This window comes from Triturus cristatus, chromosome 6 (genome assembly GCF_964204655.1).
Source record: "Triturus cristatus chromosome 6, aTriCri1.1, whole genome shotgun sequence".
Taxonomy (NCBI): Eukaryota; Metazoa; Chordata; class Amphibia; order Caudata; family Salamandridae; genus Triturus; species Triturus cristatus.
Genome location: NC_140589.1, coordinates 1772063522 through 1772087316, shown reverse-complemented (window position 1 = coordinate 1772087316; position 23795 = coordinate 1772063522). Strand labels below are relative to the sequence as shown.

General features: G+C 42.9%; 1 protein-coding gene across 1 annotated transcript in view; it reads left to right on the top strand.

Annotated features, from left to right (window-relative positions):
• The window catches only part of FZD3 (frizzled class receptor 3), a 222931-nt gene that overhangs the window by 47620 nt on the left and 151516 nt on the right, over positions 1-23795 (top strand). The window lies entirely within an intron of this gene.

Below are 23795 nucleotides of genomic sequence, written 5' to 3'. Positions count from 1 at the left end.
TTTCTTATTTCTTTAACATGGAATGTTATGCCCCCAAAATGTGATAGGATGGCTCCCTGGATTAAACACTCACCCCTGACCTATGCGGTGGCGTACACCGGTTACGAGTTTGACTCGGCAGACTCCAACTAGTACGGTGCCACCGTGTGTCATATAGTTTCGGCTCCTTTCACGCTGTCTGCTGGGGAAGAGCCGAGTTCACATGGTGGAACATAAGATGAGCTGGAACCCCATTCGCAGAGTGCATTTACAGCTTGTGTTCAGAAGCCACTCACGGCTTGAGGTTTTTTTGGGGGGGGGTGGAGAGCTTGATGTGTGGATCACTGCTATCATTGTATCGACCTCATCAGGATGAAAAACAAAGTTGGCCCTACCAGAATTCAAAGCAGTGGCCTTGAAGGGTGCATGCAGATTTCTCCAGCATGCACACTAAGTCACCAGTCTCATAGCTTTATACCGATGGGCCTCCTTAAAAAATGTCCACTCTGTATATTTTATGTCTCGCAGACCTAGCGCTGGAGCGCACTTGCGCTCCTCGCTGTGCGAGGCTTATTGTCATCAGTACACTTTCAGAAGGGGACTTGACGCCCCGCCCATCTTTTTGATTCGCTGGCATAATCCTCCATGCTAAACGCTGGCTTCCGATTGAAAAGGAGGCTTCTTAGTCCCTCCTTGTTACTGCCCTGTCTCCTTTTGGGACGGCCCATCCCGACTGGATCTTTTACTTGTGGCCTGCCACGGTCTCCTTCATAAGTGTGCAAGCACTCTTTTATTTTTTTGTTTAAATATTTTTGCACATTTTACAGCATATAACCATGATCAGTTAACTGCCAAGTGTTACATTATCCAGAACCCCTCCGTAGAGAAGGGAGGACAGATAGGTGGTGTAACAGAGGTTAAAAGTAGACTTCTGACAGTGCCGGTACAAAAGGCGCATTAGCGCTTAAAAATCTTAACTCTGGCTGGCTCGTGAAGATTTCAGACGTGGTGCAACTTGGGCTAAACTGTGGACATAGGGTACAACAACAGGAGGACAACCGAAACAAGGAGGGATGAGGGAGTCGCAAGAGACCTGCTGCCATGCCTAGTATGACTGGGCCTAAGGACAACAGAATGGTGCAAGGAGAGGGCCATATCGCTTCGGAGGTAAGCACTCTTTAATTTTTATTTTCAGCATGGTCCGCCTCAGCTGCACTTGTCTGTTTATTTATTTATTTTGCCATGCGGGGCAAAAGGGAGCGTTTCTCCTCACTAAAGCAGTGTGCTTTTATTTTCTGCGCGGTCCGTCTTGGCCGCGCTTGTTTATTTATTTAATTACTTTTGCGCAACAGCTCTCTGCGAGCGGGGCGGGATTACAGGGCCTTGTTATCTTCTGCACCTCTGTAGTGCTGACTCCAGACTCTTGGCGCTTTGTGATGGCTGGGCTTCCAGCTCTAGTAGTCCTGCTGCTGCTTCCTGTTGGATGGACCCAGTACCCTCGCCAGCGTGTGACCCCGGAAGCTCTCCGGAGCGGTTGGTGCTGCCCTAGCCTCTTCCCGTCACTGACTCTGGACCCGACGGACAGCTGTGGGGCCTCAGTAGGCCGGGGGCGCTGTGCACTGCTGAAAATAGATTCCCGGCCATACGGACCCCAGTACTAGCACAATGGTATCGATGACAGCGAGCTCTGGCCGACCCGCTACTTCAATAGCTCCTGGGTGGACGGGGCGCAGCGGCAACGAACGGGTGCTGGCAGGTAAGTGCCACCGAAGTCAGAGTGGCTGGCCGGGACTGGCTCACTTAAATAAATGTTAACAAGCGTCCCAGGTTTCCCAGTCTCACACAAGTACCTCTTTCAGTCAAGGTGCTTCTGATGGTAGTGAATTTGTAATGGCATAAATGAGACTTCACGTACCAGAACCCCAAAAAGGCTGGCTGAGCAACCCGCATGTAAAACTTGAAAACGTTGAGGACCCCCCCCCCCGTTCCCATTTTTTCCAGGAGTCTTTATGGTGGTTGTCGTTGTACGACTGCATCTGTACGTGTGACTTCAGTCTCTAAATTACTTTCCACTTTTGGTGCTTTGAGAACCTTCTCGAATATGTTCATAGCAGTAAGCCATGTCCTATTATGGAGAATAATGCTATCAGTGGTAGTTAGTTACTAATCCGATCACACAAGCAACTGCTTGAAAAACCACCAACACGACAACCCTGTCTTAGTTCTTTCCTAGCATTCCTCTGCAGCTTCAGCGTCCGCCCATCTGATTCTACACACCCACCCTCCCCGCAACAGTTAACAATCATTTGCAATGCAATAGGTCTCGCATTTGCGAGAGTTTAAACTATTGGCATTGTAAATGATTATTCCTTTTATTTATGTTTTAAAAACCAACACATAAATAAAAGGCATTGTCATTTACAATGCCAAGAGCTCAAACTGTTGCAAAGGCGAGACCTATTGCATTTCAAATGTTAGTTTGTTTTCTCCAGAATTTAGTTACCATAAAAGATCCCCCATCTGCTTGTCTAGTAAAAAGAGCAGACTGGTTATATTGCACAGCGAGTTAGGCACTTAGGTTTTCAGCTTTGAGCAAGAAGTTGGAAGAAAGTGCTGTACATATAAAAAATACAGTTCTTCCAAAGTCATTCAAATGACTACCAGTTCCGACCAGGGAATAGTCTTCACTGTATATATATTTTTTGCTTTGTGAATTGGTTTAGTGAAAGTGCTGTTATATTATATATTTTTCTGTTTAGGATGTGTAGCAGTCTCTATGGTTTCTTCTTTTAGGTATTGTATTTTATTCATCTCTTACTTTTTACAGCTTCTGCTGCACATCTTGCCAAAGCGCAATGCAGGCCAGCAAATGTAAAGATAAACTCCCAGTTTAATGTAGTGCTCCCTAAAGGAGGGACGGCACAGGGGGAAAGGTTTATGTATGTGTTTTTTTTTCTTTCTGTGCTTCAATCGTATCTGGTCTTGAAATTATTTCAGATTAGAGAACTAACGCACAAGAGGGAAATAGGATCTGCCTAGGAGAACAATTCAAAATAATGTGGGGAAACAACATTAGAATTTATGTCTCATGGATCAAAATTCTGCCATGTGAAGTGCTTGACCACTTTTCCCTGAAGTGCTTCATTTGCAAACAAACAAGTGCCAATGCCCTTGTCAGGAGTCTACTATAACGTGCACCATCCTTTGCCCCTGTCAATGTTTCCAATGACAGTACCAACAAAGCTACTAACATCACACTCCTCCTACAAGTGTGACCGTTTGGACCATTTCAGGTCAGCCAACGCTATAACAATAGCTTGGGCGCAGGTTTTTGTCATTTTAATGTATATAATTTGTTGTGCTCATCTCTAAATCTGACAAACAGCGCCAACATATGGCAGACTGTCATAAGTTTTGGTGTTGACAATTAGCTGCCAGTGCCAGGCACTGTAAACCACCAGCTCAAATTAAGCACCGCCTCCATCTGTATATCTCATGTGTACCTGACGCTGTGCACGTGGAGCCACACAGACATATTCTTGGCTAATATCTCATAGCTGAGCAACAAACTCAAATTCATTTACAAAGGTGCATGAATGTGTCGAATGTATGCAGGCAAAATAAAACGAGGCACGACACCATTTATTTTGAGGAAAATTATGTTTCACGTTTATTAAACAAGGTAAGGGTTTAGCTTCCGGGCGATCCAAACGTTGGTGGACAGCCTGATTAACCACAAGCATCAGGGCTACATACTACCAATGCAGTACCATAGTTCAAGCCTCAGGGCTGCACGCAACGAACAGTTCCATAGTTCAAGCATCAGGACTACATAAAACCGATGCAGTACCATAGTCAAAGCATCAGGACTACGTATAACTGATGCAGTGTCATAGTCCAAGCATCGGTACTACATGAAACCAATGCAGTACCATAGTTGAAGCATCTGAGCTACATACAACCGATGCAGTAGCATAGTCAAAGCATCAGGACTACGTATAACTGATGCAGTGTCATAGTCCAAGGATCGGTACTACATGAAACCAATGCAGTACCATAGTTGAAGCATCTGAGCTACATACAACCGATGCAGTACCATAGTCCAAGCATCGGGGCTATGTGCAACCAATGCAGTACCATAGTTCAAGTATCGGACTACACACAACAGATGCAGTGCCATAGTTGAAGCATTGGGGCTACATACAACTGATGCAGTACCATAGTTCGAACATTTGGGCTGCACACAACTAATGCAGTATCATAGTCCAAACAGCGGGGCTACACACAACCTATGCAGTACCATAGTCAAAGCATTGGGGGTACACACAACCAATGCAGTACCATAGTCCAAGCACCGGGTCTACACACAACTGATGCAGTACCAACTTTCATCCATGATCGAAGCCACTTTATTGTTTCTCAGATTGTATACATCCATCGAAATATTCTACGATACATTGTATAGATGAAAACAATTTTCCTGTCAATCATCCAAGGTGATCTTATCATTTTAATATATATATATATTTATATATTATTGGAAGAGTTGTATTTAAACTATCAATCAATCAGTAGCACACTCATTTTTGTGTTTTTTCTATCTTGTATACTTTTTATCTTGACTATGATGTGTTCAAGACGAGAGTCAGTTCTGTCATGAATTATTGTGTGTGTTTTTTTAAAATAACTTTTTTATTGTAGGCAGACAGTAGAACGGCAGCAGTTTAGTTCTTACTGATGGACAATCGTGGTAATACATAAATGAACAATGATCTACACGCATCATCAAGTACATAGAATAACAATTGGTAGGTCGTGGGTATCGCCCCCTCACCACGAGTCTCTCCTCTCTCGGTTGGGTGACTGCCTGGATGGGTGGACACTTTATGTAAGAGAAACAATAGCAAGCTTCTAATTTCAAAAACCATAGTCTAGGTGCACCAACGTGATATCCATAATCAATCATGTCTAAAAAAAAAATGTGAAGAACCCAAAAAAGTTTTAGAAAAATATATTTCAAATTATTATCTTTCAATTTTTATGTTCTATTTGATTGTTTCATTATATTTTTTTGAATAACTTTTTTTCTTTCTTATTTCATAATTTGATACAAAAAAAGTTGCTATACATACAAACCAAGATTATATACAGAGACAATTTTAGTACAAAACTTTCTAATTAAACCATAGAGAGGTAAAAGATGATATTCGTTCAAATGTGTAGATGATGATAACTTGATGTTGGCAAGCGGCAAAATAGGAACAACGCGCGTTTCGGCACTACTGCCTTCATCAGGAAACAGTCTAGTACATAAGAACTAGATAAAACAGAATATAAACAATAAGAGTATTACTAACTAACTTTAAGTGGACACACCTAGAATATATAGTATACATGTTTACTTAAAATGTGCAATTAAACAATGATAGTCTACACGGCAGGCATGTTTTTTTCTTTTTTTCTTTCATTTGATCATGATTTACAAGATGTAGACAGTTTTATACAGTTATATGAACATATAGTTCTTATAATATAACATCGATGATGTAAACCAACTGTCCTTAATTTATTCCAAAATGTATATGCATATCTCAATTTTAGCTATATACATGTTTTCATGTTTTTTATGTGCATTCTTTACATTTAGTTTAAAGGAAACTTTTTTGGAAAAGAAAAGATAAGAGCTCTAAAAATTAGAGATGAAAAACGTTTGAAAAAGAAGAAGGAAAAAGGAAGGAAGAAGAGAGAAACAATAATTTATACCTGATTTAATCTCTTAGGTCCTTATATTTTATTTTAGACCGTCGCTCTTGTACAGTTGATTTGATCATGCTATTGGGCTATATATTTAAGCGAAGTTATAGATCTTACACTTACTTGGATGAATGACCATTTGGACGAGTTGTCAGCAGTTTAATATGGTGGCGTGCCCAAAAGATATCTGAAAATACATCCAAATAAGGGAAATCAGGCCGGTATATATGTATTAATTTCGCTGGTATTTTGGCCAAGAAAGGGTCATCGTATATTAAACGAGAGTCTTATATTTAATACCGAGGATGAAACTTAATTAAATTATTAATGGTATTGATTAATGGTCAGATTATGATGACATAGAGACACCTGAAGATGACAGTAGTCGCGATAATGAGGTTGGTGCATATTTCTCAGTGGATCTACTTCAGTTGATATTTATTCTATTGCAGTGCAGGTTTTTGTTACAACAGCATTACCTTAATTTTTGTTGATGTCATCTGTGTATGTCCCGCCACAGTTTTATATAGATATTTAGATCGCAAACAGGTCGAAAGATTGCTGTAGATAAAATGTATATATTGTGATCTGTAGGGCCACGTGTATTAATCGCTATTAAAGTTTATGGAGCACCAATTGTATACATATATATCTCCATTCAATATGCTTACTTTAGTATATATGGCGATAATTTTTTGCAGAGATTCTTATATGCTCGAGTAAATAGCTTGTCAGCGTTTGTGGCAATAATGTATCTCACTAGAGAAAGTGAAATAGAAATGTATGTTATTACGATATTATTTCAACGACGATGGTATTTTAACTATTACATATGCTAAATCCTAGCAAGACTAGTTGTTACCTTAATATGAGTTTCTTGAACCATGATTTCGGTTGCTGCAATGCACTGCTCACCTCCACGACGCCATCACGTAGTCGGCGCGTTTTTGTGCTCTATTTAAACGTCTCACGTGCATACCTATTATCTAATTAACCAAGTTTGATGATAGCAAGGACGGACTTTCTGGCGTTCCTAACGGCCGCCATCTTTAAATTCCTTCGCTATCAATTATGCGTTTGTTTGAAAATGTGTGTAATTTAACATTCCTAATATTATAACAAAATTAAGATGTACAAAAATCGTCGCGCCAATATGGTTTATCTTCGTGGCCCATATGTATATATATTGAATCATTTGGATTGATACTAGGTAGAGAAGAGGGACTAAGCCTACATATCTGTGGTTGCCATCTTTAAGTTTCACCACACCAATACTATAAAGAGTTTTGTGTATGTCTGTTCATAGAAGTAAGGGTTGATATTAAAGTTATGTCCAATTATTATATTTCCAGTGCCATTGCATTCTTAGACAAGATAGATTAAAAATGCTAACATTTTACTGTTTTTAAAGATCCTGAATCAATACCATCATTTAGTTGGTAATTCTGATGGTATAACATTTTGTACCTTCTTTTAGATTCCAGAAAACAAATATTCTGGTTTTATATATATATATATACTCCATTTTAGGATGCCGCAGTCAATAATATGCATCACTGTATGTCGTATGGTCAGTCTTACTTATTCAGTTTATAAACAAAATATTAAATACAGTGACTAAGGGATTAAATAGACTGACCAGATGGTCATATAGTTTAATTTTTACAAAACTATAATTTTCATTAACATATGTGGTCAGAAAGGTGATTTTTTTCTTGATCCATATGACCACAACTCATAGCGCAGATTCTTAACTGACTTTTCATAGCGTACAATGATGTAGGGATAGACATTATTGTGTTTAACAATTATGTGGTGCAACTGAAATCTATTTATAGATAAAGTTACTAGATTGGTTTGTCATATAGATATTTAGATAATCGCATTTTCCCAGGGGATATCTAAATTCAGTCCCTTATTTACAGTATCAAGTAAAAAAATCCAATACACCTCGCGTTTTTTTCTTATGTTATCTTGGCATTGTCCTTCTTTTGTTAAGATTTTTTCAAGTATGAACCAACGTATATCATCGGCAGTGTGGCTATTCTCTATGAAATGTGGAACCATAGGTGAAGTTACTTTTTTGGTTCTTATTGCTGACCTATGTTCAGTAAGTTTGACACTCAGTGTGCGTGAAGTTTCACCCACATATCCTTTGTTGCATGGACAGATCAATAAGTATATTATATTTTTGGATTTACAATTTGTCATGCCTTTAGACGTAATTGTTTGACCATTAAAGTTGATTTTATTTGTTTCCATGATCAATGAGCAACTTTTACATGAGCCACATTTAAAGTTGCCTTCAATTGGTAGCATGCTCACGACACTTCTCTGTGTTGGCTCTTTGTTGATTGGCATGCAAGAACTTACAACAAGATCTTTCAGATTTTTGTTTTTGCGACATGCAAATAGTGGCTTCTGCAAGGTATCTGAAAATGAATTGTTGATATTTAATAATTGCCAATTAGAGCAAATTATTTGACAAATGTTCTCATTCATGACATAATGCCGAGTAACAAAAACTAGTTTTGCATCTGGTTTCAAGACAGTATTCTGTAATAAATGTTACCGATCATAGAATCTGGCTCGTTTATATGACTAACCTGTGTGGATATCCCCTATTTAGGAATTTCTTCGTCTTGTCTGTAGCTCTTAGGTCAAAGTCTTCCAATTTTGTACAGTTACGTCTAAGGCGTAAAAATTGCACAAATGGGATACTGTCTTTCTGTGTAGTAGGGTGAAAACCTTTGTAATGCAACAGTGTGTTACGTGCAGTTGGTTTTGTAAATAGGTCCACTATGAGTTGTCCACTTTCATGTTTAATCAATATATCGAGGAATTCAATGGTCATATTATCTGATTTGGAAGTAAACTTTAGGTTAGGGTCACATAAATTTATCCACGATAGAAATTCATCTAGAATGTCTATCTCGTCATCCCATATAAATATGATGTCATCTATATAGCGTGAGCAATGAAGGACAGACTGATAGAAAGGAGCCACTTCATTGAAGATAAAGTTTTGTTCAAAATATGCTACATAGATATTGGCTATTGTAGGGGCGCAATCGTGGTAATACATAAATGAACAATGATCATCTACACGCATCATCAAGTACATAGAATAACAATTGGTAGGTCGTGGGTATCGCCCCCTCACCACAAGTCTCTCCTCTCCCGGTTGGGCGACTGCCTGAATGAGTGGGCACAGCATCCCTCTGTCACTATTCCAGTTTGCCCAGATTTTGGACCACTTATGGGGGCATCCCCTGCTCTCGTAGACAATCCGATCTGCTTGCATACACCAGTCCATATTTTCCTCCCACCCCCTCAGGGTTGGCCAAGAATCGAAGCCCCATTTTTCTGCTATATAGCACTTCGCAACCATGACCCCAATTGTGACCCATATTCTTCCTCCTCTAATAAAACCTGTCGTCCCATATGTTTACCAGCCCAGCCAGGGGGTAATATCAATCGTTTCGGCAAGAACTAGTCCACCCAAGAGTTCACTTCTCCCCAGTATTGCTGGACTAGGGAGCACTCCCACAAGATATGGAAGAAAGTACCCTCATCCCCACAGCCCCTGATACAATGTGGTGAGGCTTTTTCCCATTTTTACAAGAGTGGTGCAGGCATAATACGTTCTATGGGGGATTTTCAGTTGGACCAGTATGAAACGGGTACATATCGCTATTTCTTTCGGGGACGCAATTGCCTCCAACCATTCTTCATCATCCACCTGTCCTAGGTCGTCCCCTTCCATTTCTCTCTGAGTTTCGCTAAATTCTCTGGGGAATTGTTTAATATTTTCCGATAGGTTAAGGAGATTGCCTTCTTTGGCATATAATCATTGAGCAATCTGTCCTCTAGTGAGGACGTGCCCGGCAGGATCTCTACATGTGGGACTGCTTGCTTCAAAGCTTCTTTATTTGGTGGTAGCGGAATATTTCTGTGGTTGCTAACTTGTGCTCTTGCTGCAACACCGTAAATGGTTTTATCCCTTCGTTAGTCCAAATGTTGCCCACTTGTGAGAGGCCTATGAGGTCCCATTTATCCCATGAGGTCCCAGTAGGCCCAGGTGTGTTGTGTCCTAGAGAGGGGTGGCTCGTGTAATTCTGTCACGCCAACCCAATGTCGCCTGTGTCATATTTTAGATTTTAATTGTTACCGAGGTGGGGGGTATAAGGTGGCATACTGCGTTTTCCTCCATATATCGCCCTTTGGTAACTGCCTGTTTCCCTATTATACCGGTCTATTCAGTAAGTAGGGTTGTCTGGCGGCCAGTGTACCCAGTGGTTGACTACTGCTAGCTGTGCTGCCCAGTAATAATACTGTAAGGCCGGAAGGGCAATACCGCCGTCATACTGGCTCCTTGTAAGTTTGTGTAACACTGTTTTCGACGCTTTCCCATCCCACAGCAGTGTTCTAACAGTGGCTTTTATAAGTTGAAAGTATGTTTAGGGGACTGGGTGTGGCGTATTCTGCACTATGTACAAGAATCGGGGCAACACCATCATTTTATAAAGAGCCTTTCCCAACAATGTGAGGGGTAGGGCCTTAAATTATTCTGTTTTTAACTTGTCATGTAATTGTCCAGAGACTGTATATAATTAATTTTGATAGAAAAATATTTTAGTTTTGTTCTCATGTGTACGTCTGGCCTTTTTAGTAATGAATTAGCAATTACCTTACATAATGCTTAGTAAATACTAGGGATTTGTATGTACAATTGTATTTTCCCTGCGCTGGGAACATATCAGCAGGAGTTTTATATATATATAAATTTCAATTATGTATTTCAAGAATGTATTTCGGGATTCATCCTAGTATTCGATTGATACATACAAATTTGTACTGTGGAAACAAGCCTGCTCATTACAAATGCCGACCTGTTATTCATTGTTTGCACATATGCGGACTAGTGAGTTGACAAAAGCGTATTTTGCACTAATGCCATTTTGCACGACCTGAGCAAATTTGCACTATTTACACAAGGGTACTAAGTGGATCATGAATATTGGTTATCAGTAATTTTAGTACAAAACACAAGACCTGGTAACATCAAAGCACTTCTTTTGATTAAATGGGATTAGTAGAAGGGTAATGTAAACATCTATTACACCATCAGCAGTAGTTCTTATCATGAACTATCAGTAAAATCCCTTGTGCCACAACATCTAATATTTACCAAATGCAAACCTTGAAAAAAGCAACCGAACATGTGAAAAATATTCCACCAAGAACATAAACAGGAAAAAGTGTGAAGAATGAGAAAGCATCTCACGTGCGCAACACCAGAGGAGCTGCTGGCAGGTTCTCGCCAGTGTGCTCACGAGTTTCTCATCATCGATGTCTTTCTCATGAAAATAATGATGTGAGAAAAATAATGTGTGAAAAAGAACCCCGGGAGGTTTGTTTAGGCAGCCCAAAACCAACAAAAGGAAGAGAAAAAAAAAAAAAAAAAAGGAAGGAAAAAAAGGGGAAGACCCGTGTAGTCTTGCAGATAAGATTAGGTATGACCCACGTGTATAATTCCAAATATTTTATTCCGCTCTGTGAGTCATCCCAAGGTTAAAACCACGGTCATGTTATGTAACCACATTTAAGAATGGCCAACATGTTTCATTGCCTACTCATCTTTGCGGCAAATTCATCAGGGCGTCAAGGAACTGCAATCGCTTCCCTGGATTTTATCTATTTGAAAACAAAAGTAACTGCACATATGCAGAGAACATAAAACACATGTAAGGTTAGCGAATGCATGAAGAAACCAATTACACCCCACATAAAAACTTAGAGACAGATATCCTCACAAAAAGGACAGAAAACAGAGTATCAATGTGAATTACCTAGTGAGAGCCAAGGGCCCACATACCGGCTCTCACGTGGTTTAGAGGAGTACTGTACGTTGCTCTCCTGGTCCTAGTAAAAAGCACATCCGTTGTTTATGTGTTGCTTAAACCTTCATCTGTTGAGACAAATATAGGGAACAAACATTGAGAGGTCCCTAAACCTTGACCTTAATAAAAGCGAACTCTTAACACTCATAATCAGCAGCGAGGGGATAATGTCTCCAGTGCTATCCTCTCACGACCCCACCATCACATTTAAATTAGGTACAGGCAATGTCCATGAGTGCTACTATGGTTCACCGGGTCCTTAGGCACCCAGAGTACAACAATATTTTGATAGCAACCTAATTCTCCCCGGTATATGAGTACTATCTGCTAGCCATTCGCGATGTTTCTCTATCACCCGTTCCAAAAATGGATAAAGTAAAACCCCAATTTTCCAACGTTCTTACCCGGTTCCTGTTTACCTATGGCAAAATAAATACTATTCCGGACTCGACCGGTCTCACCGTAAGGTTCCTTAGCTCGCGCCGTAACTCATTCCAGGATCAACCAGGAGGAGTACGCGGCCGAGATTTAAGCCGGCAACGCGTCTCAAGCTCTTCCGGATCAGTGCAACTCATCCGGGTCGCTGAAAGACCTACAGGGCGGCCATCTTGTAATGGCAAAGCTTGACTGAATCATTGCCAGAATGGCTGAAATCTGAACTATACTGGCATATATTTAGCGTTTGTCATTAATAGCACTGGGTGAATGCAATCACAATTTATTCAGAGGTGGACTATTTAAAATTTTAAGATAATTTACAGACGAGTGAAAAGATAAGAAAAGCAGGCGCACAGCACATAGCTCAATTATTTCATACGGGATTAAGGCAGTCCCTCCGAATTTGTCATGCCAATCAAAAACGTGTTAATCAGAATAATACGGAGAAAGAGGAACTAGACTCATTTAATATATATGCCCAAAGTGTCACGGCATCAAGTACTGTTTGATCAAACACTCTCATTGTCTGGAGATCTTATTCCATTCGATCTGATCATTTAGGCCAATCTGATCAACCTTTTCTGAGTAAATCCAACGGGCCTCTTTCAATGCAAGTGTATTCTCAATCTGATTCGCATTACCCATCACTTTTTCCAACACCACCCATTTCACAGCTTTGCAGTTGTGCTGATGATCTTTGTAGTGCTGAACCAACTTCGTAGTCAATTTGCCATTCTTAATGGTGCTAAGATGCTCTTGTATCCTCACTTTAATTTTTCTTGTGGTGAGGCAAATGTAGTGAAGCCCACATGGGCAAGTTAATCTGTAAATGATATTAGATGAGTTGCAATTACTGAACTTGTTTAGATACCAAGTTCGTCCATTCTGCAACTGTACACTGGTTGTCTTCTCAGTCAGTTCACAAACAGAACAACCACCACATGGGTAGTGCCCAGAGGGAATGGATGTATTTGTTACTTGTGATTGAGGCCTTGTATGAACAAGTCTGTCTTTAAGGTTCTGAGCTCTCTTAAAAGCAAAACGAGGTGCAGGCATTTTGTACTCGCTAGTAGATAGCAACGACCAATGCTTCCTAATGGCCTGGCGAATCTTCGTCGCAAGGGGGTCAAAGGTAAGCACTATAGGTAGACACTCCGCTGCTTCCCTTGAACTCCTTTCCAACAGGGCTTCACGTGGGGTGTTCTGAGCCCTCTTGCGAGCTCTGTTGACAATTTTTCTCGGGTAAGCCCTTTGCACCAATTTCTCAGTGAGACCCTCAGACTGTTGCAAGAAATCGGCAGTCGAAGAACAGTTTCTGCGGTAGCGCAGAAACTGTCCTACCGGGAGATTGTCCCTCAATGCTCTGGGGTGAAATGATTGATAATGCAAGAGAGAATTTTTATTTGTTGGTTTCTGATGGACACTCGAGGTTAACTTATTACCAGTCACAGTGATATCCAGGTCCAAGTACGTCACCTTCTCGGTGCTCATACTCCATGTAAACTTAAGGCACTCATCACAGTTATTAAGCCATTCCAAGAACTCACACAGATGGCTCCGAGTACCTGTCCATATACACAAAACATCATCAATATACCGCTTCCAGAGGCTGATATGCCCCTGGAAGGGATTAGATGGGTGGTATAGATGATGCTCTTCAAACTGGCCCACATAAATGCAGGCCAGACTAGGTGCAAAGGTAGCACCCATAGAAGTCCCAGATGTTTGTAAGAACAGGTCATCCTTATAGGCAAAATAATTGCGGGTTAATGCCACTTCTATGCATTGCATAACAAAGGATTGGGGAGTGTCGGAAAACCAATCCTGACCCCCAAGAGCGCGTGCTGCTGCCACCAGCGTCGCGTCTTGGGGGATACTTGTATACAACGACTCAATATCGATAGTCACAAGTATCTGTTGTGATACATCAAATTGTAAATCTTGAATAATATTCAAGATATCCGTAGTGTCCTGAACGTAAGACAATTGTTTCAATACTGATTCTCTAAGAAAGAAATCAGCAAATTGGGATAATGGTTCAAGCACCGAGGAAATCCCCGACACTATGGGGCGCCGTGGAGGGGGACGTTGTGTCTTATGGATTTTCGGCAAGATGTAAAATGCCGGAATCCTAGGTTTCAGTAATTTTAACCATGGTTCTAAATTGTTTTATTTTACGCAACAAGAATCAAAACATGTACATGAATATTTGCGATTAGGTTTGGTCTGTTGTGTAATACCAGAAATGGCCAAAGTAACTTTTCCATGTCCATTGTCAGCACTATCACGTGGTTCGAACTGTAATAGGCACTGTCACTTTAAATTTGGAAGTTTCTCAAAAACACATTGTCATGTGAACAAGGCTTGGACGAGCCGAAACGTTATGGCGACATATAGCAAATAAAAATATCTGCACCTACCAGCTTGTCCGTGTTGCTGTGTATGAGGCGAGGGAGGGTTGCCTACTGCTCAGTTGCGGAACTTTGGATATATTACAGAGAGAATACACGTTAACCACATTCATCTATGGCCTGTGATCCGCAATAGAGGATGGCTCATGATCTCAGCTGGAGGTGAACCCTACTAGCTGTCGTGCAGAAGTGACCTAAGAGTAGAGGTTGGATAGAAATTGGTGCAAGTCTTATTTGCTGCTGACGTAGAGAATGTGGTGGGGAGTGTCACCTTCCCACTGAAACAAGTGCGCTCTATAAACAATGAAACACTGCGGTTTCTTCACAAAGTTCGATAAATTTATTTGAGCAAGGAAATCTGATCAATGAGTTATGTTTCAACCACTCATTGAACACTTCAAAATCGTGTCCATAATCCTCTTTGTATAGAACGTGCGTTATATTCAACTTAATATATCCACCCAATGCATTTCGGGTCACATATCTGACCCTTCTTCAGGGGTCTAAAATGAAATGAAAAAGGGACCATTAAGTTCACAACACTTAATAAATCTGAACAACCAATAAACGCACAAGTGAAATGCAAGATCGAAAACAATCAAAGAATGAATGCTAAACAGATATGTATGTCACGTAACATGTGAAAATACAGTTCATGCACATTCAAGTTAAAGTGAATGGAGGAAAATACAATAACGGAATCAAAGAGGAATGACAATGTCAAGCAGTACATGATTACGTGTGGGGGAAACGACCTCGGATAACTAAAAGCAAGATGCGCAAAATGGGCGCGGGGTAATACACTATCTGAACTGTGGAAGATGAAATTAGTGTCATACGCTTATGGGCAAATCGTTACACTTACTGCGGACCGGCGGGTCTCGATTGCCGTTGAAGTTCTGCGGTCAAAGTTGAATTTCTTGCTAGAAGTTGTAGCAAAGGATATGATAGGTCTAATAGTTTCGTGAGATCATGATCACCTGGTGTAGGAGGAGGAACGTAATCATGACGTGTGGATGGAAGACCAATGGAAGTGTATCCTACGTGAACGTGAGTGTCACGTGATCGGGAAGAGAAGAGCTTCGAAAAATGTTACCGTGGTGAATTAAATAAAGAGTTGAAAAAATAAAGAGTAGGAAAAAAGTGAAAAAGTTGAATGGTGCATGCTGTGGTGCGAAGACAAGAAAAAATACAAAACATAATAATAACAACAGGTTAAATTTGAATGTTCAGGCCAGAATATTCCTCATTACCAATGCCATATTATAAAAAACATGATAACTCTATGCGATCATTCATCCCATACGGATGAGAACTGTTCAGTTTTTTAATCCAAAAGTACTCCGCTCTCAGTCTTTGTTTGAGGGGATCCAAGTCTCGGCGTTGTGTGATCGTTTCAATGATGGTAAAACGAAGTTGGGAAATTTGATGTTTGGCCTCAATCCAGTGGTTTGCTACAGAAGACTTCGGGTTCATAAGTCTGATGTTACTCTTGTGTTCTGTAATGCGGATTTTAATTTTTCTTTCTGTTTGACCCACATATACTTTGCCACATGGGCATTTGATGACATAAATGCAATTGGCCGTGTCACACGTACTGGTGTGATTAAGAGTTATGGGGTAGCCTTTAGTAGGATGATTGAGTTTATTACCAACGATAACATTACTGCAATGTATACAGTTATGGCACTGTAACATCCCATGCCATTTCTTCATGATTTTTTGTGGAGAATTCAATATTTCTTTCAGGTTTTTGGATCGTTGGAATGCAAAGGTGATACTCTCTTGATATAAATCTTTCAAATCAGGTTCCAATTGTATCATCCGCCAATGCTTGTTGATGACCTTTTTGATCTTAGATGACTCTGTTGAGTATTTCAGAACACATACAGTTTTGTTCTTAGGATTGGTCGTTTTTTCTTTTAGTAGATCATCTCGTGAAAGTCTTGACACTTTGTCTAGAGATGTCTTTAATACATTCTCAGGGTAGCCTCTTTGATGATATTTCTCAGTTTGTTCGTCAAAAGTTATCTGTAAATCTTCTTGCTTAGATGAGATGCGTTTCATTCTGATATATTGAGACGTTGGTAGGTGTTTCTTCAAAGCCTCAGGGTGAAAACTTTGGAATAACAGGCAAGAATTTTTATCAGTCTTTTTAGTGTAGACTTGAGTGATGATTTGATTGTGATCTAATTTCACTTTCACATCTAGAAAAGCAATGGATTTCTCTTCAATTGCATGGGTAAATTTTATGCGGTCGTGATAAGTGTTTAAAGTGCAAATGTTATTTTCAAGTTCTTGACGAGATCCTTTCCATATTACAAATAAATCATCAATGTATCTTTTGTACATAACCATTCCTTTTGTCCATATAGGATTCTCGAGGATATGATCCATCTCAAATTTGTTCATGAAAATATTAGCGTACGAAGGAGCTCCTCCGAATCCCATGGATGTACCACTGGCTTGGTTGTAGAAATTTCCTTGCCACTCAAAGTAGCTGTGATATAATGCGAATTGCATGAGTTCCATGATGAATATTTTTTGTGACTCCTCCAAGTCGCTTTTCAGTAGGATCCATTCAAGTGCTTCTAACCCCTCGTTATGGGGGATCGATGTATATATGGATCCTACTGAAAAGCGACTTGGAGGAGTCACAAAAAATATTCAGACTGAGAGCGGAGTACATTTGGATTAAAAAACTGAACAGTTCTCATCCGTATGGGATGAATGATCGCATAGAGTTATCATGTTTTTTATAATATGGCATTGGTAATGAGGAATATTCTGGCCTGAACATTCAAATTTAACCTGTTGTTATTATGTTTTGTATTTTTTCTTGTCTTCGCACCACAGCATGCACCATTCAACTTTTTCACTTTTTTCCTACTCTTTATTTTTTCAACTCTTTATTTAATTCACCACGGTAACATTTTTCGAAGCTCTTCTCTTCCCGATCACGTGACACTCACGTTCACGTAGGATACACTTCCATTGGTCTTCCATCCACACGTCATGATTACGTTCCTCCTCCTACACCAGGTGATCATGATCTCACGAAACTATTAGACCTATCATATCCTTTGCTACAACTGCTAGCGCGAAATTCAACTTTGACCACAGAACTTCAACGGCAATCGAGACCCGCCGGTCCGCAGTAAGTGTAACGATTTGCCCATAAGCGTATGACACTAATTTCATCTTCCACAGTTCAGATAGTGTATTACCCCGCGCCCATTTTGCGCATCTTGCTTTTAGTTATCCGAGGTAGTTTCCCCCACACGTAATCATGTACTGCTTGACATTGTCATTCCTCTTTGATTCCGTTATTGTATTTTCCTCCATTCACTTTAACTTGAATGTGCATGAACTGTATTTTCACATGTTACGTGACATACATATCTGTTTAGCATTCATTCTTTGATTGTTTTCGATCTTGCATTTCACTTGTGCGTTTATTGGTTGTTCAGATTTATTAAGTGTTGTGAACTTAATGGTCCCTTTTTCATTTCATTTTAGACCCCTGAAGAAGGGTCAGATATGTGACCCGAAATGCATTGGGTGGATATATTAAGTTGAATATAACGCACGTTCTATACAAAGTGGATTATGGACACGATTTTGAAGTGTTTAATGAGTGGTTGAAACATAACTCATTGATCAGATTTCCTTGCTCAAATAAATTTATCGAACTTTGTGAAGAAACCGCAGTGTTTCATTGTTTATAGAGCGCACTTGTTTCAGTGGGAAGGTGACACTCCCCACCACATTCTCTACATTTTCTCGTCACGGTTGGACTCCGTGTGTCACAAGGGGCGCCGAAATGAATGTTTGAACATTGTTTACTATTGAGTGCACAGGAATATATTGACTTTTTATTTGCTGCTGACTACATCTTAATCCACTATGGAGGAGGGGATCTACAGAGTGTTTGCTGGCATTGTGCACTCGCAGAATGTAATCCAGCTGCTCTCAAGACACACGGACTCACCTCTTGCAGTATTGAGCCCTTGCAGCAGAGTTCAGATTGACTCGATTCTTGCAGGATCGGACCCAACAGCCCTATGTTCACACTGACTCCTCTCTTACAGTATAGGACCCCGCAGCCTGTGTTCACATTGACTCCTCTCTTGCCACATAGGACGCTGCAGCCCTGTGTTCACATTGAGTACTCTCTTGCAGGATAGGACCCCACAGCCCTGGGTTCACATTGACTCCACTCATCCAGGATAGGACCCCGCAGCCCTGTGTTCACATTCAATCAATCAATCAATCAATCAATCAAACATTTGTAGAGCGCACTACATACCCATGAGGGTCCCCAGACGCTGGGAGGGGGTGGGGGGGGGGGCGCTACTGATCGAACAGCCAGGTCTTGAGTGGGCTCCTGAAGGTCAGCAGGTCTTGGGTCTGTCGTAGGCTCAGTGGGAGGGTGTTCCAGGTCTTGGTGGCGAGCTGGGAGAAGGATCTCCTGCCGGAGGTTGTTCTTCAGATGCGCGGGACGGTGGCGAGTGCAAGGTCGCCGGAGCGGAACTGGTGGTTGGGGATGTAGAAGGAAAGTCGTCTGTTGAGGTAGGCTGGGGCGGTCTTGTGGAGTGCCTTGTGTGCGTGGATGAGGAGCTTGAAGGATATCCTCTTGTTGATGGGGAGCCAGTGCAGGTTTCTCAGGTGGGGGGTGATGTGGCCGTGGCGTGGTACGTTGAGGATCAGTCGTGCCGAGGCGTTTTGGATGCGTTGCAGTCGTTTGAGCTTGGCGGGGCTCCCGCGTAGAGGGCGTTTCCGTAGTCGAGTCTGCTGCTGACGAGGGCTTGGGTGACTGTTCTTCTTGTATCTGTCGGGATCCACCTGTAGATCTTGCGGAGCATGCGGAGGGTGTTGAAGCAGGAGGAGGAGACGCCGTTGACTTGCTTTGTCATGGAGAGCGCTGAGTCGAGGATGATTCCCAGGTCGTGTGCGTGGTCGGTGGGTGTCGGGGCTGCCCCCAGTGCCGTCGGCCACCAGGAGTCATCCCAGGCTGAAGGGTTGGAGCCGAGGATGAGGACCACCATTTTGTCTGTGTTCACATTGACTCCTTGTGACAGGGGGGTGCCGACCCGTGACACTTACGAGTGGTGGTCGCCTTCAAACCTTCTGTTTCCTCCCCGTCAGGAAGATTGGCATGAAGACCTGGATGACTGGGGGCCGGGGACTCAGCCCGAGGAATGTCAAGGTCCCTTTAACCGGAGTGCGAGTCTATCGGAAGCCCAGCCCTCCCGCGATGTCATGGCTCTATCATTGGTCACTCGCCCGGAACTTGGAGAGGAGGTGGGATATATGGCCCGAGCAAGGATCCCAGGACTGAGCGCGAAGGAGGAGGCGGTGTTCGCTGGAGAGGAGAAACCAGAGGCGGCAGAGAAGAGGAATACGGGAGCTGAGTCGGAAGACGGAGCCACGGCAGGCGAGCCAGGAGGCCAACGACCCGGCGAATCCCCGAGCCACGTACCAAGGGGTGCGTGGCTTTTCCAGGTACGGGAGCGGCTGTCAAGGGCTTTGGGAAGGCGGGCGCAGGTGTAGGCACGGCGTTTTTGCCACCAGAACCGTGTATCTGCACAACCTTGTTGTCCATTCCCTCTCCCCCTCCCTTATTTGTCACATTCGGCACCTAAGTGCATGTTTAGAGCACTTTGTTTTTTTGTTGTTTGGTGAGCCCTCCACTCCCGGTCCCTTGGGAAAGCACTCGATATACGTCTAGTAAGAACTGACCCCCTCCATATCTCTCCTTTTCTTTCGCATCCGACGGAACCCCGGAGAAGTATACCGGCCCCGACGAGAGAGAAGCGCCTCCGTCCCCTGCCCAGGAAAGGAAGATTTCCTCCCCGCAAGGAACGGAATTAGACACCCAGTGGGGAGAACGGGAAGACTGATTCCCTTCCCCCGAACTAGACAAACGCAAACACTTGTATGGAAAAAAAGAAATACAAAGGAATAAAACCATATAATAGCAGACCTGGTCTCCGGCTCCTCACTGCCCCATCCCGACAACTGGTGTCAGAAGTGGGATCCATTCCATCATCCATCAGTACGCCAGTGATGGAGGCCGTCGTCCAACAGTTGATAGTCGGACAGGAGAAGTTAGAGTGGGCCGTAAGTCAACAGCTGACATTGGCTCAAGCAGATCGGGATGCGTTTAAGGAGACCGTCACTGCACAGATAGACAGTTTACAGAGAGTCGTGCAGGCCGCCCCAACTGTTAACCCGTCTGAAGGGAGACCTGCACATCCGCATCACTCCGGGGTCTCCTTACAAAAGTATACTCCAGGAGAGGACCCAGATGCATTCCTCTCTAATTTCGAAAGAGTGGCCAGGGCCTGTGGCTGGCCTGATGAAAAATGGCCCTTCTTTCTGGCTCCACTCCTGAGCGGGGAAGCGCAGGCCGCATACCAAGTGGCCAATAACACCGGTAACACCCCGTATGCGATTGTGAAAGAAGTCATACTGGACCATCTTGGACTCGACCGCGAAGCATATCGAGTCTGCTTTCGAAAAGAAAAAGGGACCCCCGGAGAGAACCCTAAAACTTTTTTTTTTAGGCTAAAGATGGCGGTCGACAAATGGCTTCGGCCTGCCTCTAGTACAAAGGAAGACATAATGAACCAAATATACATGGAACAATTCATAGAGGCCCTCCCGTATGGTACACAAAGGTGGCTCAGGCAGCAGCCTACTCTCTCCGTGGAACAAGCCGTAGAAGTGGCAACAAACTTTTCTCGAGCCCAACCAAGACTCATGCCATGGGACACAGAGAAAAAAATAGGAAAAGGAGGCGTTCCACACTACAGACCAGAAAAAAAATTAATAAAACCCCTGTTGGAGGCCCCAAAAGCTCGTTTTGGTAAAACAGAGCCTCTGCCGTTGAAAGGTCCCCAATGTTTTGAATGCGGGAATGGGGCCATATTGCCAGGATGTGCCCTCACAGAAAACCAGCGGAGGAACCCATGGAGGTTGGGTACATCCCCCGGGCGGTGTTGTATACTGCTGAAATGGGACCATCGTTCTATGTAAGTGTTTTGGTTAATGAAAAATCAATAAGGGCCCTATTAGACTCAGGGTGTAGGCAATCGGTGGTCCAGAAAACTCTTGTTCGACCCGAGCAAGTCCTACAGACACAAAAGGTCCACATTAAATGTGTTCACGGGGACATTAAAACCTATCCAGTGGCACAGCTGACACTGAAAACACAAGAGCAGGCACCGTGTTCAGTAAGGGTGGGGGTGGTAGACGCACTTCCCGAAGATCTAATAATAGGTGTCGACAATCCTCATTTTCTTTCCTATTTTCGTTCGGAAGTCCTACCCCAAATGATAGGAAAAAAAACGCCAGTGGCGTTTACTACGGCAGAACCCTGGGTTTTGGATAGTAGTTTTAGATTCGCACAGGCTAATGACTCCACCATATTGAATGCCTGGGAAATGGCCCACCTGACCCAAGACTCTCCAACCCCTGTGTACCCACGTTTTTTGATCAGTAACGACCTGTTGTATAGAGAATCCAAACAGGGGGAACCCTTACAGTTGTTAGTACCGAAAGTATTCAGGGAACAAATCCTGTTCTACTCACATGCCCACCTGGTCGCTGGACATGCAGGGGCGGAAAAAACGACGAAACATCTTTTACGTTTTTTCTATTGGCCCGGTATCTATAAAGAAACCCTACTGTATTGTCAAACCTGTGACGTCTGCCAGAGGGGGAACACCCAACGACCCCCAAGGGTTCCGCTCCAACCGTTACCTGTGATTGGAACCCCCTTCGAACGAGTGGGCATGGACCTGATAGGACCCCTCCCTAAAACTGCAAGAGGTAACACGTATGTCGTGGTAGACTACGTTACCAGGTTTCCTGAGGCCTTCCCGTTGAAAGCTCCTACCACTAAAAACATTAGTGAGAAATTGATTGAACTATTCTCCCGGGTGGGGTTCCCAAAAGCCATCCTAACCGACCAAGGCACTCCGTTCACCTCCAGACTCATGAAGGAGATATGTCAGACGTTACACCTGGACCATCTCAGAACGTCAGTATACCATCCACAGATGGACGGACTGGTGGAGCGTTATAACAAGACGATCAAAGGGCTTTGAAGAAGATGCTTGAAGTGGAAAAAAAAGAATGGGACCAACTCTTGCCCTTAGCCCTCTATGTAATACGGGCACAGGACCAAAGCAGCCTCGGCTGCTCCGCCTTTGAACTTTTATATGGGAGAACCCCTCGTTCGTTACTTGAGATCACACGGGACGCATGGGAAAATGAAACAGACACAGACAGAAGGTCCCTTCTGGATTACATCTGTCGCCTCAAGTCCAAGCTGGGGAAGCTACGGGACCTGGCCCACGGTAATCTTCGGAAAAGTCAAGAACGACAAAAGAGAGCATACGACAAGGGGACAACCTGGAGAAAATTGGAGATCGGCGACTGGGCCCTCGTCATGCTACCAACCACGGCACAAAAGTTTAAGAACAAGTGGTCGGGCCCCTATCCCGTTGTCAGTACCATTGGAAGAACCACCTACAGACTGCAAATGACACCATCTCGGACGCAGTGTTTCCATATCAATTTACTAAAAAAAATGGATAGGATCCCCGCCAAAGGATTCCCAGTTGATCTTCCCTACCTCCTCCGGGGACACGACGTTGTCTCAACTTCCTGTTAATGAAGATTTGACCGACAACATGAAGGAAGACCTACAACGACTCTTCCGAAAATACGGCCAGATCTTCTCGGACATTCCCGGTCGAACAACCCTTGCAGAACACCACATAGAGACTCAGCCGGGGAAGCACGTCAAACTGAAGCCTTACAGGATTCCCGAAGCTCGGAGAGCGGACGTAAAGAGGGAAGTGCAAGACATGCTTCGCCTGGGTGTGATCAGACCGTCCCACAGCAACTGGTCATCTCCAATTGTCATGGTACCGAAGCCTGACGGGAGTACCCGTTTCTGTATGGGCTTTCGAGCCCTGAACGCCATCTCGAACTGTGACGCCTACCCTATACCCCGAGTAGATGACCTCATCGAGAAACTAGGGGACGCCAAGTTCATCACAACCTTTGACCTTACCAAAGGTTATTGGCAAGTGCCCTTAAGAGAAGAAGATCGAAAAAAGACAGCTTTCGCGACAGAGGAAGGTCTCTTCGAGTTTAATGTCCTGCCTTTTGGCCTGCATGGTGCTCCTGCCACATTTCAAAGGCTTATGAACTCCCTCCTGTTGCCTCATTCATCTTTTTGTTCAGCCTATTTGGATGATATCGTCATCTTCAGTCCAACATGGTCAAAACACCT